Below are 18,604 nucleotides of genomic sequence, written 5' to 3' on the forward strand. Positions count from 1 at the left end.
CTAGTTTTTAGACTTCTGATACATTGTACCTATTTCAATCAGATGCATAATTGTGGTAGGATTGTTATTGTTTACTTTTCACACTGTCACTAGCAACTTTAATTTTCAGTTAAGTTCTTAAAAATCCCTTTCTGGAAAAGTAAATGAGATCACATTCTCCGTTCTCCTGGTTAACAGTGTCATTATCACACTGCGAATTCTCAAACAATCAACTAAATTCCATTGTCGTTCTGAATCCCTTCTCTTTCTTTTGTGATGCACTCACAAACTTATTCAGTCTTCTGCCTTCTCAATGGAGAAAATTTTATAGAAACTACTATAAACGGTGCATAATTGTAAATAGCTTTAAAAAGCCATATGGAAGGATGAATAATTTTCCTTTTTGTTCCCATCTTTCCTAAATATTCTCTCGCTTTATGTTTTGCAATACCTTTTACACCCAGCTTTGGTCAAAATTGTTGTTGGACATTTGCCAGTTTGAAATGTCCTACAAAATGAATTGCTTCTTTTGTAAATAAGAAAAAACTCTGTAACTTTGAGAACTATTGCTTCAAAATACTTTCTAAAGTTATAGCTAGCTGGGAGCACTTTCTTTGGGGGCAAAGGAGTGTGGTGAGTTTATTGTCTGTTCCGCATGTATAAATCATGATCCAGATAATATTTTGTGCTTGCCTTCATGTCTTCTAGCAGCTATAGTTTGGAGCATCACAAATATTCTTTTAGGAAAGCATCATATATTTCCTGAGTCAGCAAGGTCTTGCATTTTGGGTTAAATTGTCAAATAACACCAGAACAAGATGAAAACTGAAACAATTTTTTTAAAGTACTTTTTAGCTGTTAATAGACTTTTATTTTATTTAATTATATGTGGTGCTGAGAATCGAACCCAGTGCCTCACACATTCCAGGCAAATGCACTAACACTGAGCCATAGCCCCAACCTGAGATAATTTTTAACCACTAATTTCATGGTTGGGGCTAAATGAAGACACCATAATATTCAGGTGAATGAACTCACCCACTCGTATTGGCTTCCTTTTCTTACTTTTTACTCTAAGAGGTTAATTTATTCCTCTTAAAATTAATACACCAACCTCTTCTAATGCTGTTCTGGTGCGGTAACTTCTGATTTGGTCACACTAAGTTCTTTCCCATATCCTACCCTGTGCTTCTCAGAATAAATATCTCCAAGATTAAGGACAAATATTACAGTTGTGAGCTCATTCTCAAAAACCAAGTAAATATCAAAATTAACTCAATAATGCACTGCACAATTTGCACAGAGGGCATGTTATCATACAAAAGATCTTTGTACTTTTTAGACTCACATTTAAAAAAAAAAAGAGTTCTCTGTTTTTACCCATTGAAATGAACTGGTAGATATGCATATATATATTAAGTCTCTACACATGTATTAAGATAACTTTCCTCACAATACTTTTCTTTCTAGCATGCACTTCTTCTTGAATCATATAACTTAATATTATATTCAAATTTATGAGGATAAAATGAAAAAAAAACATTTTGAAAAGATGAGCCACTTAAGGAAGGATTGGTCAATTAAAAAATATAGCTGTTCTTCCCTCATGATGAGAATTATTTTTTTACCTCAAAAAATTAGCTGAAATAAGGTTGGCTTTTTTGGAGGTATCTGGGCAGGAAATTTTACACAAGCTGTGAACCAGAGGCATCTGATCCTCCACTCTAATAAAAATGCAGTCAGTCATACCTACACCTAGAAGAGGAGACAAAACATGCAAAGGACTTGAATATTTCACAAATTCCCATCAAAAATCAGCTCATGCACAACCTATAATGAGAAGAACCAAACTCATCAATGAATGAGATGTAAAAAAGCATCAAGCCTTGTTGATTTTAAGTCTCTCTGCCACAGACTTTTAATATCATCTTAAGAAAAATCAGTTTAAATGTCTATCTAAATTCAGAAGAAAAACATCTTGGCTCTCCTTAGACATGTTGAAAAGAATAACAAGAGCTACTCAGAATCACTCCATGAAATAATGCAAGTGCTTTCTAACACACTTGACCAAATCATAGCCAAGTACGAAACAAAATCATAGTTATGAGAGCGTGTTGGATAAGGGACATGATGATTCTTCATGTTCAATATTCTATCTCACATGATGCTTTCTCTGAAAGCCAAGTTTCATCTTGGGAAAGACTTCATTTTAAAGACCAAGCCCTAATATTACAGAATCTCAGGTTCAACAAAGAATCCAGAACATCCAGTTTTGGCAGAAATATTAATTAAGCCAACATTTGCTGATGTCACTGGATGCAAGTACAGTATCATGGAGAACATTACAATAATGGAATCTCAGGCCTCAGTGCACCCTGAGTGTGTGTGTGCCTGAGTGTGCTTCTGAATATGCTCCTGGGGATGCACACATGCAGATACACATGTTGTCTACAAATAAACCTGGCCACAAAAACTCCTTCTTCTTTAGAAGCCATTGTATTTTTGTTTTTATATGCAGCACTTTGTGCATTTCTGTAGTTGTGAACAACTACATTTGATTAAAATCTGTCAGATTTATCTTTTTAGCAGGAGAAAAGAAATATGTGTTTCTCCACAAAGGAAATCAATGTGTCTTTATGATAGATGCAGAGTGGAAAGTTGGATACTGTCACTTTAAGGATGAAAAAGAAAGGCAGGGTAGCTGTCGCCATTGGCTGCTGACATCACTGTTGTGAGGTAAAGCCCCTGTTTAAATCTTATAATCCTTGTTTATAGGATAGACTTACAGTCACTGACCTTATAGCCATTACTCCAACTTGTTAAGTAACAAAGTCTTGCATCTGAGGTGTCCAGAGTTTGCTTTGTTTAAATTTCCTTAGCAACATCTTTTAGCCAGAGCTCTGCTCTGCTCCTTTTCTGCAGTGCAAGAAAGATTGCATCCCTCCCCATAGGAAGGCATCACGTTTTCAAGACCCCATAACTGTACTAGAGAATCTCCTTTCTCCAGGCAAACAGAAGGAAGAAAACCTGAAAGCAACTCTCATGCTATGCCAAAGGCAAATGAACCAGAGAGTGTCCCTGGAGGAAGATGGAGGATGCTTTGTGACACAAAGATGTCCAAAGGTCTCCTCCTGCCTCTTGGAACAGCTTGCTTCCCTCCCCAAGATTCCAAAGAACTCCAGATTGAGCTATGCTGGCTAGGAAAGGAAGTATCTGCTCTGATACTGAGAGCTTATAAGAGTCTTTGCTCAGAGATGGCATAACCAGCAAAGTTGTACCCTCTTCAGGCAGCCTCAGAAATTCAGGTGAGAGTGGATGTCTTTTCAGTGTAGGTATTTGTACCTCTTAGGTTACAACCCACAAAAGCATTCTAGTGTGCTTATAAAGCAATGTCAAGATCACTGAACTCATGCATCAGTTCAAATTGCCTTATCTCTTGTCTCATGAATGAAATCTGTCAGTATTTGAAGTGCTCATTTGCAATCAATTTCAGTAATCATGTTTGATGCCCATGCCTACATAAGTTCCTTTAAAATGATGTGTTGGGTTTTGTGCCTTAATCAATGAATGCTGCTAGAAGGGATTCTATTGATATGAGCGTGCACGTGAGTGCTCCACATATTAACCCAGATCTGATTAAACCATTAAATGGCACCTAGCCAAGAGTGTAGAGCGTAGTAGGTACTCATCACAGATTCTCTATTTATTACTCTTTAAATATTTGTCACATTTATTTAACTGTATCTCTTCAACAGGCATCCTACAAATTAAATAAAAAAGAACAAATAGCCGATGCATTTTCCTAAGGCTAAAGGACTCTATCTCTTTTGCCCCCAATGTCCACCCTCTACCTTTGCTTTGCCTGCAATTTTCTACCTACTGGAAAACAGAGTCGAAGAATCAGTTGACCACCATCATGCCATTCTAACCAACTGAAAGCCTTCCCAATTAGTTATACATATTAATTAATTTGTATGAGTTTCTAATGATTGAGATACATTCTTGTTTTCTGGTAACAAACCTTTTCTACTAGTTATGCTCTATGCTTTTGATACACTGATGAGTTTAATTCATGAAGACAGTGTTTCACAGCTTAAGGACAGGGTATGTTCTAAGAAAGGCCTTGTTAGGTGATTCTGTCCTGTGAACATCACAGAGTGTAGATGGTACACAGATCTAGATGGTATAGGTCAATCAGGTGAAATGGCCTTTGATGCAATCAAGAGATGCAGTACATTTTTATAAACAGCAGTAGTACACTGTAAAATAATGACAAAAAGTATAGTCTAGTAAAAACATGAACCAATAACATAGTCATTTAGTTTCAATATCAAGCATTATGTCCTGTGCATAATCGTATGTCCTACACTTTTAAACAATTAGTAGCAAAATTCTATTTACATCAGCATGACCACAAACGTGTCAGTAGTGCATTGCCCTACAGAGTAAGGACAGCTGTATCACCAAACCATACGAATCATCAGCACCATTGTCCTCTCATTGGAACCCCATTGTACAGGTGGCCCATCACTGACAACTGTGTTGTTGAGCACTGCATAATTGCATTTTGTCTTTAGTTATTGGAACTGATATTCAAATTGTGTACTGTACTTAGGAACTATATTCACCAAACAACTTTAATATCTTCCTTTTTTGTGTTCAAGTAAAATTTATATAATGCTGGAGTTAATTTTTTATATACTATATCATCTATAAAACTACCTTGGCCTGGTGCTTTTTTCAATGAGAATTCTTTTGCTTCCCGTCTCCTCTACAGCACTTGATCTATTCATGTTTCCCATCTCTTTTTTCTTGAGTTAATTTTAAGAGTTTGTATTTGTAGTAGGAAATCACCCATTATCTACGATTTCATGCTTAATTATATACCATTGCCTGTCATATCCACTGGCAAGCTTTCCTATTTTCTCCATATCTGTGGTTATGTTTATTTTATAATGCTGTATTTATTTTACCATCTCTGTCCCTATTCAGGCTTGACAGGGTGTATTTAGCTCATCAAAATTTTCAAAGAAACTAAATTTGATTTCATTGACTTCTTTTTATGTTTGTTTTCTAGTTTTAGCTTTTATCTTTATTAATTTTCTTCTTCTGTATTCCTATTTTATTTTGCTACTTTTGAGTTTGAGAATTTTAAAACTTATTTTCAAATCTTATTTTTTTTAACTATAAGATAACTTAAGGTTGTAACTTTTCTGTGTAAGAAGTCTGCTTGGATTGTTTATATAATATAATTTATTTTGTTGTTGTTGTTGTTTTAGTTGCTTTTATTTTTTAAATACATGACAGTAGAATATATCACAATTCTTATTACACATATAGAACACAATTTTCCATATCTCTCTATATAAAGAATGTTCACACCAATTCATGTCTTCACACATGTACTTTGGATAATGATGTCCATCACATTCCACCATCATTGCTAACCCCCTGCACCCTTACCTTACCCTCCCACCCCTCTGCCCTATCTACAGTTCGTTTATTCCTCTCATGCTCCCTCTCCCTACCCCACTATGAGTCAGCCTCCTTATATCAGAGAAAACATTCACCATTTGTTTTTTTGGGATTGGCTAACTTCACTCAGCATCATCTTCTCCAACTGCATCCATTTACCTGCAAATGCCATAATTTCATTCTCTTTTATTGCTGAGTAAAATTCCATTGTGTATATATGCCACATTTTTTAAGTCATTCATCTACTTAAGGGCATTTAGGTTGGTTCCACAGTTTAGCTATTGTAATTCACAATAGCTATAAACATTGATGTGGCTGTTTCCCTGTAGTATGCTGTTTTTAAGTCCTTTGGGTATAGTCTGAGGAGAGGGATAGCTGGGTCAAATGGTGGTTCCATTCCAAGTTTTCCAAGGAATCTCCATACTGCTTTCCATATTGGCTGCACCAATTTGCAGACCCACCAGCAATGTATGATTGTGGCTTTTTCCCCCATCCTTGCCAACACTTATTGTTGTTTGTCTTCATAATAGCTGCCACTCTGACTGGAGTGAGATGGTATCTTAGAGTAGTTTTGATTTGCATTTCTCTAATTGTTAGAGATGGGAACATTTTTTTCATATATTTGTTGATTGATTGAATATCCTCTTCTGAGAAGTGTTTGTTCATGTCATTGGCCCATTTATTGATTGGGTTATTTGTTTTTTTTTTTTTTTTTGGGGGGGGGGGGTGTTTAGCTTTTTCAGTTCTTTATATACCCTAAAGATTAGAGCTCTATCTGATGTGTAAGGGGTAAAAATTTGCTCCCAAGATGTAGGCTCTCTATTCACCTCACAAATTGTTCTTGAAACACTGGCCAGAGAAATTAGACAAACAAAATAAATTAAAGGGATATGTATAGGAAAAGAAGAACTTAAATTAGCACTATTTACTGACGACATGATTCTATACCTAGAAGACCCAAAAAGCTCAACCAGGAAACTTCTAGAATTAGTAAATGAATTCAGCAAAGTATCAGGTTACAAAATCAACACCCATAAATCAAAGGCATTTCTGTATATCAGTGACAAATCCTCTGAGAAGGAAATGAGGAAAACTACCCCATTTACAATAGCCTCAAAAAAATAAAATACCTGGGAATCAACTTAACGAAAGAGGTGAAAGATCTATACAATGAAAACTACAGAACCCTTAAAAAAATCAAAGAAGACCTTAGAAGATGGAAAGACCTACCTTGCTCTTGGATAGGCAGAATTAATATTATCAAAATGACCATACTACCAAAAGCACTATACAGATTTAATGCAATTCTGAAAGCCCAATGAAATTCATCTGGAAAAATAAGAGACCCAGAATAGCTAAAGTAATCCTTAACAGGAAGAGTGAAGCAGGTGACATCACAATACCAGACCTTAAACTGTACTACAGAGCAATAGTAACAAAAACAGCATGGTATTGGCACCAAAACAGACTGGTAGATTAGTGGTACAGAATAGAGGACACAGAGACTAACCCACAAAATTACGATTATCTTATATTGGACAAAGGCACCAAAAACATGCACTGGAGAAAAGATAGCCTCTTCAACAAATGGTGCTGGGAAAACTGGAAATCCCTATGCAACAAAATGAAATTAAGCCACTATCTCTCACCATGCACAAAACTCAACTCAAAGGACCTACGAATTAAACCAGAGAATATGCGTCTAATAGAAGAAAAAGTAGGCCCTAATCTCCATCATGTGGGATTAGGCTCCAACTTCCTTAATAAGACTCCTATAGCACAAGAATTTAAACCAAGAATCAATAAATGGGATGGACTCAAACTAAAAAACTTCTTCTCAGCAAAAGAAACAATCTGTGAGGTGAATAGAGAGCCTATATCTTGGGATTGCTTATATAAGATAATTTCTTATATAACATGATATTATAAAAGTATATAACATTTTAGTCTAGGTTGTTTGTATCTTAGTTTTCCTCTTTGATCAGAGAATCATTTTAGAAAGTGCTTCTTAATTTTAAAAATACCTTCTCAATTTTTTTTTTTATGCCAGGCTCTAGTTTTACTGAGCTATGATGAAAAAAAAATGTAGACTATAAAACTTAACCCCCCCAAAAAAAAACTTAACTCCAACATATCGCTATTTCTGCACCAATAATAATGCATACTCCTTGTAATATTACAAATTCTCACTTACATCATTATCATGACCTCTTGTTTCACTTCTTTAGGTCTTGAGAGCTCCACTTCATTTAACCATATTATCAGAATTAAGAGCTGTGAGAGTTGTAAGAAATGCAGGGAGTAGGGAAACCAGACATCACGGTAGGAGGAAATCATAATAATGCCACTGACAAGAGGAGTAAGATATCCATAATTTCAACAGTTACAGAGGGAGGGCAAACAAACAAACAAAAAAAAAACTTTTCAGATTATCAGAGAGAGTAAAAGAACGAAGAGAAAATTAACTCGGTCAAGAAGAAAGAAAGAAAAGAAAAGAAAGGAAAGGAAAGGAAGAAAGAAAGAAAGAAAGATAGAAAGAAAGGTAAGGTAGGAAGGAAGGAAGGAAAAAATAGAAATTAAATATGAGATAGAAGAATAAAATAGATTGGTTATTACAAGACATGAATGCATAACTCCCTGTTAAATGTCAGTATAGGTTTAAAAAAATCCATCTACAAAGTTTATCTAGCATTTCCAGCAGGAAGACAATATGAGGAGTATACAATGTGAATTTTCATGAAAATATTTTTGAAAAAAATAAATAATATTTTACTGATCAGATGCTTCTTTGGTCTCTTTTCTCACAGTAGATTTTATTTCACCATCCTTAGCTTTTAGTAGGCATGTATCTCTATACACTTAATTTCACTATGTTATAACTTTCAATTGTAGACAAGTGTAATGCTAGTCCAATCTTCTATATACTTAACTAATCTAATGTCTCAATCAGAAATTATCATGAGCTTTAGAGGTTTAGGGAGGAAGTATTGTGCTTAGTATTTGGATTGTGGAAATTTTATTCATTTTGTTTTTTCTTTTCTGGGTATTTAGAGTCATTGATCAGGTTCCCTGGGATGGGGATCTGTGAGCAGGCATTATACTGAGGCACGCTCCTGGGAATAGTGCCCTTGAGGAATGAAGAAGCAGGACTGACCAAAGGAAGGAGCTGGGGTGTGAAGTAGCTTTAGCAGAGGTTGCTCCTGATCTTGTGGGAGCTGGGTCTGAATTAACAAATTGAGAAAAGACGAATGATCCTTGGCATACCCACATCAATGAGTCATTGGATATGGAGGGCAGCGGGTGGGGGTTAGAGTGCTCCAGTCCAAAAGGGGCATCCAGGAAGGACTCCACAGAGTCACCTATGCTAAATATTCAGGAATTTAATGAGAATATGTCAAATTGTATATTTTTGTTTGAATTAGTTTATTTGTTTTCTTTTCTTTTTTTTTTTGTCTTTTATACTTGATTCTTGTAATCACAAAACATCTTTAGTTCAGGGAAATGTTCTTTCACTTTGAGTTTGGTAATCATATCTCCATCTTTTTCTTTTTTGCTTCTGGATGACTCAGTATTTGTAGGTCAAATTTCCTAACTGTGTGCTTTTCATCTCATATCTTTGTACCCATGTGCTTTTGTCTTTGTGGCATGTTGTGCTTCGATTTATTTCATTTTCCAGATCTCTAATTCAATTGCCAGTATAAATTACACTGTTGTTTTATTCATCTAATGAATATTTTAATTCAGAAATCATGACTTTAGGGTCCAAAGATCTTCATGGTATCTCAATGATACATCTTTGAGAATGCTTATTAGTTTCAGGTTAATCTTTCTCTCTCTCTTTTTGTTCTACCTCAATCATGAGTCATTTGTCCAAGACTTTTGGATTTCTCTCCCCTGGCACAATCCCATTAGCAGAACTGTGATCTTGCTTAAAGACCAAGTTATTGGCTTGTGCAAGCCACGTGTTTGGTTTGGGGCATGGGGAAATTCAACAGTGGCAACAGGTATGGAAGTTTATGTCCCATTATATGTTCCACTCCCCCACACTGCCCACCTTTACCATTCTCATGTTCTGAGCTGTTAGTTCTTTTAGCTAATTGAATGGGTACCAACTCTCCCCAGGCCCACAATATGCCAAAGCATAGCTCCAGGTGTCTCACCTACAGTCAAGAGCTTGGGGAATTATGACCATCCCCAGCAGAAGGTTGGGAATCAAATGTCTAGCAATTAATCTCGAAAGCACAGTGTCATTCTTTTATACCAAATAATTTCAAAATCTTCATCTCACTTTCCAAACTTGACCACCTATTTCTCTTATTAAACATGGAACTGACCTGCTTACAAGACACACATCCATTTTCTTTAAACAAAGAGTTGTGCTAACTTGATGCATTTATACATTATTGTCAGTTGTCTATATATTTGAATTTTTTAAAAGCAGTATATCAGCAAATTCGTAGCATGCAACATGACTTCTTGACAAACAATAGCTTCTTATTCAAGCATGTAAACCTAAATAGGTCCGGTGATGTGGATATATTTAATGATATGTTCAGTGGAAAAGGCTAGTTACAAGATTTGCATCAAAGGTGATATCATTTTTTTATATCCTTATAACCAGATAGCAGGGTACGTGGAAAGAATTGGCATTGTAAAAAGTTAGGCCCAGGCCCTCTTATCAAAGGTCTTCCATGTACATACTATGTTAAGTTTGGGTTTTGTTTCCAAGGCAATTATAGAATCCTTATAATAAAGACTTTTTACAGAGAAATGACATAATCCCTCTAGCATTTTAATGCTTAAAATATCACTCAGGCGGCAGTATGGGGAACAGATTCATAAGGCAGTGATACTGGATCTATTGCAGCTTAACAGGGGAAAAAATTACTAAGCATTAAGGCTGTGATAGGGATGGAGAGAAGGATGGAGAGTGGGGCAATAAAGAGCAGTTAGCTCTGACAGAACCTGTGCATTGCTTTGATGAAGGAGAAAGAAGAAGGGGACAGAGTAGGGTAACCCTGGATTGCCTTGGGAAACCGGATAGAAGGATGGTGGCATATTTTCCCAAAACAAATAAAGCAGGAAGAGATGCAGGTCTAGAAGGGATGTGTCAGGGAATATTGTTCATTGAATCTTCCAGTTGTAGAGTTTATGCAGGGAGGAAACTGCATTTGCTAGAACAGGAGATCAAGGAAGACAAAAGACCCTGTTGGTTCAGGTCATTACATATTCAGTGCCTAGTACGGAGCCTTGCAGGTGATAAACACTCAGTAAATTATAGATGAATATGTGTTCTTACACAGGTTTTGGGGTCTGGTGATGAGACATTGTTTCAGGCAATCATTGAGAACTCTCTGGTTTTCTTACACAGAAAATTCTAAAACTTTCTTGGATGTCTACCACTACCATATTATATCCAGAAATAAGGAGATTATGGTCCACTCTCAATGAGGTAAGCTACGAAACTCTCACTAAAGTTTTCGTTGCTAATGTGCATTAACAGATACAAGCAGGGTGGGTTAATTGTTTACCAACAGAAAGCCAAAAAATAAAGACACTTTTGAAGCCATCCAACAGAGTAGAATAAATAAAATCATAGCATTATGTGAGCCCCTAATATTTTTAGTCGGACATCTGGCTTTTAAGTTGCCATGGAAATGACGAAAAGAGCCAGGTATTATTATTTGAGGATAACTAAGAGAACAATGTATGCTGAAAAACTCTAAAAGGGATTATTGCATTAGAATGAGAAACAATAAGTGCAGAGCTCAAGAAAAGATCTGGAAAAGACTTTAAGAAAAACGAAGGGAAAATCTAATAAACATCTCTGCTACTTGGAGAAGTTGGAACAAATCTTCCTTGCCCATGAAGCTTAAATTACCTGCCTATCCCTTTAAGCATTTTCATGTACAAATCAAACACAGATGGCCCATTACGTTTATGACCTCACTATCAATTACTCTAGATGGAGCATGCATTAATTATTGAAATATTTTCATAGTATACAAGTTTTTAGTGGTACATTGCCACAGATAATTTCAACTTTCTGATTAGAATCTGGTATAAACAATTTTATTTACGGGAATTAATCTCTTGAATGCAGTAAAAACTAAGAATACAGTAGTGAATTTTTTTTTCCTCCACTTAACAAAGCCAAACTAGAAATCCTGGCCCCTATCCCTGGAAGTCAGCATTATGTTAGTATCACATACAATATATAAACTCTGCCAAAATCTATTACAATTGTAGTAAATTTTGATTACTGGAGTTGTTTGTTATTTATGTGGAGAAGATAAAGATAATATTGGGAATAGTTCTCTTCTATTCAATGTATAAATTACATCCATAAAATATCTTGTTTTGCAAACAGTGAAAGGGGTAAAAAAAAAGACTAAATTTGGTGGAAGCTTTGAATTGTTGCGTCTACTTCAGTTCAAGCCAATAAACATTAGAGATGATGTGACAGTCCACAGAAGTATTTAGACTTTTAACAGTGCCATTAGTTATTTTTTTCCTTGCTTGGTAAACAAAATTCTGGGGCCATTTACTATTAAAGAACAATAAGAACATTCCTCTGAAATAGCACACTTCATAGAAAGCAGGTAAAGAGACATTCAAGGGGTTAGAGAAAGACATATATTTTCAGTCATTCTGCTCATTCAACAAAGACCAACTGAGTACCTACTGTGTGCCAGGAACTGTTGTAGGCATTTGTAGTACATTGGTGAGAAGAACAAAGATCTGTGCTCCTGCCAAGTATAGATTCTGGCAGAACAAACTGACTCCTTTATCCCATTTTGCACAGAAAAGTAAGCTGAGGCTTGGGAGGTAGCTAACTTACATAAGAATCTCCAGATAGAAGACAAGAGAGCCATAAGAGAGCCCAGGCCATTGGCTATAGGCCCATGTTTCTAACCTTCCTCATCTCAGTCGCCTTCACCGTTTCCAATTCACCTTTTTCTGGTTCAAGGGTCCATTAACCTGGGATTTTCAGGGTTTACATTTAAATGCTGTCAGCTGAACTTTTCCAGTAGATGTCTTCATCTAGATAGTTAAAAAAAAGTTATCTTTATTTCTTCTTTCAGTAGTTTACTATAGAAAAGAATATTCAAGCAAAGAATGCACAAATGAAAAAGAATGACACAATAGGAAGGCTGATTTCACAGCCCTATGGGATAAAGTGGCCCTAGAAGTAGCAGGCAATGTCAACATGCAATCTTTGGCTTCTTTCTCCAGCCCAAAACAAACAAGTATGCAACGTTGAATTTCTAGCAAGGCACAAACAAAGAGTGCTAATGGGACTCTACTTTCACAATGGCCTTGTATAAGCTAAAAGCTAGACATTCCCACGTGCCTCAGGGGAAAAAAAATATGATCAATCTCCAACTGGAATCATGCAGGAGAATAAAAATTTAGCATATGGATTAGGTGAAAAATCATTGACCAGTGAGCAATGCTTACATATTAGAGCCCTCTAATGTAAGACACATTGCTAATGGGAGAATCCATGGAAAAAATTAATAACATGTAATTAATGTTCAATTAGTTTTGAATATTAATTTAACTAGATGAAAAAGAATATATTTTCCTACTGCTGATAATAAAACTCTCCTAAGTATTTTTTCACACATACTACTTTTTAAAACTCCTTTGCTATTAGTGTAAGAGAGAACCAGAGACTTCAGATGACTTGTCTAAGGTCATGTCAAATTTGACAAGGAATAGACTAGAACTTAGAGTAACTGATTAACAATGTCAGTTTCTGGACATTCTTTCAAATCATTTCCTATTTAAGGGCTGGGGTTGTGGCTCAGTGGTAGAGCATTTGCCTTACATTCATGGGTTTGATCCTCAGCACCACATACAAATAATTAATTAATTAATTAATTAAAGATATTGTGTCCATCTACAGCTAAAATTTTTTTTAAAAAAATCATTTCCTATTTGATCTCCACCAAAGTAGGCAAAGTATTTTCATGTCTATTAACCAGAGGAGAACCTGAAGTCAGAAATACAGAACAAGTGAATGCTTATTCCCATTCAAAAAAGAAGTAACCAAGCACATAAAGTTCACTAAGAGTGTACTGATGAGGGAGAGAGCCTGGTACAAGGAATTAAGGCCTGTAATAATAGAATATGAAATATGCAAGTGTACAAGTAAAGAAGTTGTACAGAGGTGGAAGTAATTTATTTTATCTAGGATTGAGGAAAGAGCCAAGCAGTGACAAATATAACCCTACACATCAAGTATAAAAATGATATCATAATCAGTTGTGCAATTTTGAATATGAATTCTGCGATTTCTTATGGAATTGTGCAATAAAATTACCTTGGATGCTTTAAAAGGGGGGGAGGAGTCTTGCAATCATTCAGTCAGAAACTTTGAGTATAGAGCACCAGCATCTGGTTTTTAACAAGCTGTATTGTGCCCAGGTGTAAAACCTTGCTGCCGAAAGTATAGTCCATGGGCCAGCAGTGTCTGCATCACCTGGGAGCCTTTCAGGAATGCAGTCTCAGACTCAATTCAGACCTACTAAATTAGAAACTGCATTTCAATAAGATCAATCCCCATATGATTTCCTTTACACCTTACAGATAAAAAAAAAAAAAAGATTGGTTTACCACGTCCTTCTCCTAACATATATTCATCTTAGAAAGAAATAAGTTAGAGTGTCAAGAGCCACTCTTGGTGAACCAATGAGGAATGTAAGAGCCCTGTTTCTATCTCCAACTTCATTCCTCATCCAATGTTCTAGATTTCCACATCCTCTGATAAAGAATAACAAACTATTCATTTATAAATACCTCCTCAATTCTGTTGAGGCTCAACATCTAATTCATGGGCAGGTATTTCAAGTGTTTTCAAAATTTACCTTTAAAATATCTTTGTAAGTAAAGTTAATAACTAGAATCAACAAATGGGACTTACTCAAACTAAAAAGTTTTTTCTCAGCAAAAGAAACAATAAGAGAGGTAAATAGGGAGCCTACACCCTGGGAACAAATCTTTACTCCTCACACTTCAGATAGAGCCCTAATATCNTATCTTTGTAAGTGAAACACCACATTTGTATCCCTAAGTTCACCCTAAGGTGGGTGAAGAACTTTGGCAGTCCTATCTGCCAATTTTCTGGGCCCCCTCACAAGATCATTAGTCTCTCAAGGTCAGGACACCTGGATATGTTTCCAGTAGTGAGGGAAGCTGTGATGACCTCAGGTCCTCTTTCAAGTTTGTTTAAACCAGTCACTTCATGGGCAATTGGGGTTGTTTATAAGTTTGCCTATCTTGGGGTCAGGGCTTGCAAGAATAGTGTGAGCTCTTTACCAATTCAAGAGAATCCTTCCAGCCACCTTTCTGGGAGTAGGAAAGAAGGAATTCTTCTAAGTCTCATTGTGCATCCAGGAGCAAAACAGCAAGAGCAATGCTTTGGATTTTAATATCTTCTCATTCTTATCATATTAAAATAAAAGTTAAAGAAATATAAAATTACTTCCAAACCAGCCACCCTGTCAAGTTCACGATCACTATACATAGAATTTGCTTTTTTCATATAAATTTGCCCTTTAACATTCCTTAAGATTACATCAAAAACATTCTTCAATATTGTTGCAGGCTTCATAGCATTTTGTGGGGGGTTCCCTTTTCTCTCACATCTTTATTTCCTCATACTCATCATTCTCCATGCATCCCACCATAGTCTTCTGCTAAGCCAAATTACCATCCTAGTATTTTCCTTTAATACTTTTCAAATCTAATCTTATATAATATAAAACAAATATGTGCTTATTGGATGTTTAAGTATCATTTTTATATAATAATGGGATCTAATAAGCACATGCTGATCTTCTGTGTCTTACTTTTCTGTCTTTTCTTCTTTGACAATGAGATTCAGAAATCTTTCCATGTGATTCATTGGAATAATTCATTCTTTGAAATAACTTCAGAGTGTTCCATGTTGTGAATATGCCCCACTTTTTTCCTACTATGTATCCTACTGATGGGAAGTCTCTTTAGTTGGAAAATTGTATTTTTAATTTTTCAATCATCAAGCATAATGCTGTGTGCTTTTATTTCTAAGAATATATTCTGAGAACTGTGGCTGCTGGATGGAATGGTGTAGACAATTATTTTTAATCACCATATAATATTTCAATATTGATAGGTTATGGTTGTAATCAACCTACAATTCTTGGATATGTAGTTGGCTTCCAATTTTTCATTATTAGAGATAAGTTTTAAAATCTAATTTTAGAGATTCTAGAGATTCAATCCTCCATATTTGAGAGTTACCCTTAAACAAAGGTCCTAGCTGTCACATTGCTAACTTCCATTAAGCTATTTGTAAGTGTGTACCATTAGTCATGAGGGGAACAGATAGGAAAGAAAAATGGTATAAAACCAATCCTTTTTATCTTAAAAATTAGCTGGAAGACAAGCCGGGTGTGGTGGGGACTGCCTGTAATCTAGCAACTCAGGAGGCTGAGATAGAAGGACCACAAATTTGAGGTCAGCCTGGTCAACTTACTGAGACTCTGTCCCCAAAAAAGAAAATAAAGGGGGCTGGGAGTGTAGCCCAGTGGGAGAGACTATTGGGTTCAAGGCCCACTACTAATAATAAAAAAAAAGCTGAAGGTACATGTCCTACTAATATACTCAAAAAATGTTTTTATCTTTGAATTACTACACAGAACATAGTTTAAATATGTTATTAATCTGTATGTGGTGCCTCTACCACTCGAAGGTCCTGAGTTACTTGCTTGGCTTCCATGGTCATCATGTGATTACAACAGAGGTGAACCAAGCTCTAACTGTAGCACAATGTTTTAACATACCTTCAATTTGACGACATTCTCCCATTGCTTTAGAGGGTAGAATCAAAAATACATCTTGGAATCTGCTTGAACTTTATTTAATTATACTTGGTCCAATCATATCAATTATAGCTAGCCCAAGAAAAGAATATAATAAAAATACATAAATCTGGCTGAAAATATTATTTGAATCTGGACAGTCATATTATGATTGAAGTGGATGTGTGTCATTAATTTATTGATGCATGCTCAAAGGATGAATAAGTTTTGTTTTGTTCTATTTTTTTGACCTTATGTTCCCCAACCTCTGAATGAGGCCACCTTGATGACTCTGAGCAGCCCAATTTCTAAACATCTGGCTAGGCCCCCAGTGGTTAGGTTGCCTGACCCAGCTTACCCTAGAGGAAGGGATACCCAAGGATGGCCTTCATCTTCTTGGAGAAGCAGAGGCAGTTATTAACAGAGAATGAGAGGAGATACACTGAAATGTAGATTTAAGAAGAGTTAAAAACTTGCATCAGAAATTATGGTGTAATTCCCATGTAAGACTAAAAGTTCTAGGTAATTTGGAAGTAATTAATAAGACATAAAATATGTATACTTATGATCTACAATTCCACTTTAAGTACTTATGCTAGAGAGCTACTTATGAGTACTATTTCTGTTATGAGAATCACTAAAGAAAATATGTAAAAAGGTATTCACTACAATGCTATTTACGAATAGCTACAAGATGCAAAAACCCTAGGTGTACATTATATTGGAATAACTCAGGGAGTACTGATCTAACCATTCCATAGGAAATTCTTAATGCACTTAGAAAGAATGAATTATACCTGTTTCTACCAAGTAGATAAAATTTCCAAGACACTGTTGAATGAAAATAGCAAGTGCACTATGATACGTGCATTATGATACGTGCATTATGATATGTGCATTATGATATTTGTTTTAGAGATTCCTTTGGATGGGAAACTGACTGGTGAGCGCGCACTTTTGACATCAGGGAGGTGGAGAAAACAACTGGAACTGGAGGTGGAGGCAAGGAGGACTCCACCTTTATCCTCTAATTCTATTATATTACAAGAATATGTATATGGCAATTGTGTGTTTCAAATTTTATTTGAGAATTTTTAATTCCTTAGTATTAAAAAGTGGATTTTCTGACTTACTAGATCTTATAAAAAAAAAGTCTGTCCTCCAAAATGATTGCTGGTCTAATGGAGAAGTTAATGGTTGAATAACAGCTACGTAGGTAGGTAGACAGACAGACAGACCAAATACCCTACTTCCTTCTGCCAATCTCCCTGAAAGCTGCCAATTCTATGCAGGATTACCAAGGCAACTCTGTTCAGTATAATCATGGGGCTCCACAACTTAAGTAGTGTGGCAAAATAAATATCAAATGGCATGCCCTGAATTGCCAACACAGGAAAATCCTTGCATGTGTCATTTCTAAAAGAGAGTGTGAAACATCAGCAGGCTGAGATGAGATCCATGAATGGAACTGATTTAAAATCAGAACTAACTAATCTGGATAGAAATTTATTCAACTGAAATATTTTTTCTGGGCTCAGAAATCAGTGAAAGCAAATTATTTTCTAAATTAGAAGCTATGTCTACAGTACCTTTATAACAGTTTCAATTTTAGAGGACAAGGTAGAGCTAATGCAATTTTAATATAGTCTAGCAGATAATGATTATCAGCAAGATCGGCTTTTGCTCCCTCAGGACTTTTTCACTTAAGAACTTGATGGTGTTTGGAGTAAAGTGTCATAGGAGGAATTTTAGCACACAACAGCAAAGAAAATATTAACCCACTCTGTTGTCAGGGGCTGGATTAATCCTTCGAGCCATTCAAAAAAGAACCAAAACACGATCCCTAAAAGATCAAATATTCTGAAAAAGGCTCTACTTGTATCATGGCACTTTGGAGTAATTCAGTTATTTCAGTCATAGCTTCAACTCCTTAAATCATGAGTTGCATTTTAATGGAAGTCGTGTTTTTTTTTTTTTTTCGTGTGTTTCCAAGTAATAACCACTGAAATGGATTTTTTAAAAAAATACTTCTTGGAGCCTAAAGTTGAACACAATCTGCATGGCTGAGCACGTGAGAGTCACTCTGGGAAAAGGGTGTTTAATGAATAACTTTACAGTAAAAGGCCTTGAAAACTTCCTCTAAACATTAGACCATGTTCTCTTTCTGAAATACATTAACAGCCTCCAGAAGGCTCATAGACATTGGTAACAGTGTCAGGCAGACTTCAGAAGTTCCTGACATTTCCATGTGCACGTAGGAGAAGGCGCCTGCCCATTCCCTGCCCCCCCTCCCCCTCCCC

General features: G+C 35.9%; 1 long non-coding RNA gene across 50 annotated transcripts in view; it reads right to left on the reverse strand.

Moving 5' to 3' along the window:
* LOC107148511 overlaps window positions 1-18,604 on the reverse strand; it is a 108,203-nt gene that overhangs the window by 23,249 nt on the left and 66,350 nt on the right. For 35 of the 50 annotated variants that reach the window (XR_007342905.1, XR_007342882.1, XR_007342884.1 and 32 more), the window contains 2 exons: window positions 16,663-16,746; window positions 12,371-12,498 (listed from right to left, as the gene is read on the reverse strand). The exons of 4 other annotated variants lie outside the window; for them this stretch is intronic. This is a non-coding gene — a long non-coding RNA (uncharacterized LOC107148511). Of the gene's footprint in view, window positions 1-12,370; window positions 12,499-13,783; window positions 13,988-16,662; window positions 16,747-18,604 lie in introns of all 50 variants that reach the window. 11 more of the 50 variants (XR_007342910.1, XR_007342909.1, XR_007342885.1 and 8 more) reach the window with 7 other exon arrangements.

This window comes from Marmota marmota, unplaced genomic scaffold (genome assembly GCF_001458135.2).
Source record: "Marmota marmota marmota unplaced genomic scaffold, marMar, whole genome shotgun sequence".
NCBI classification, from domain to species: Eukaryota; Metazoa; Chordata; class Mammalia; order Rodentia; family Sciuridae; genus Marmota; species Marmota marmota.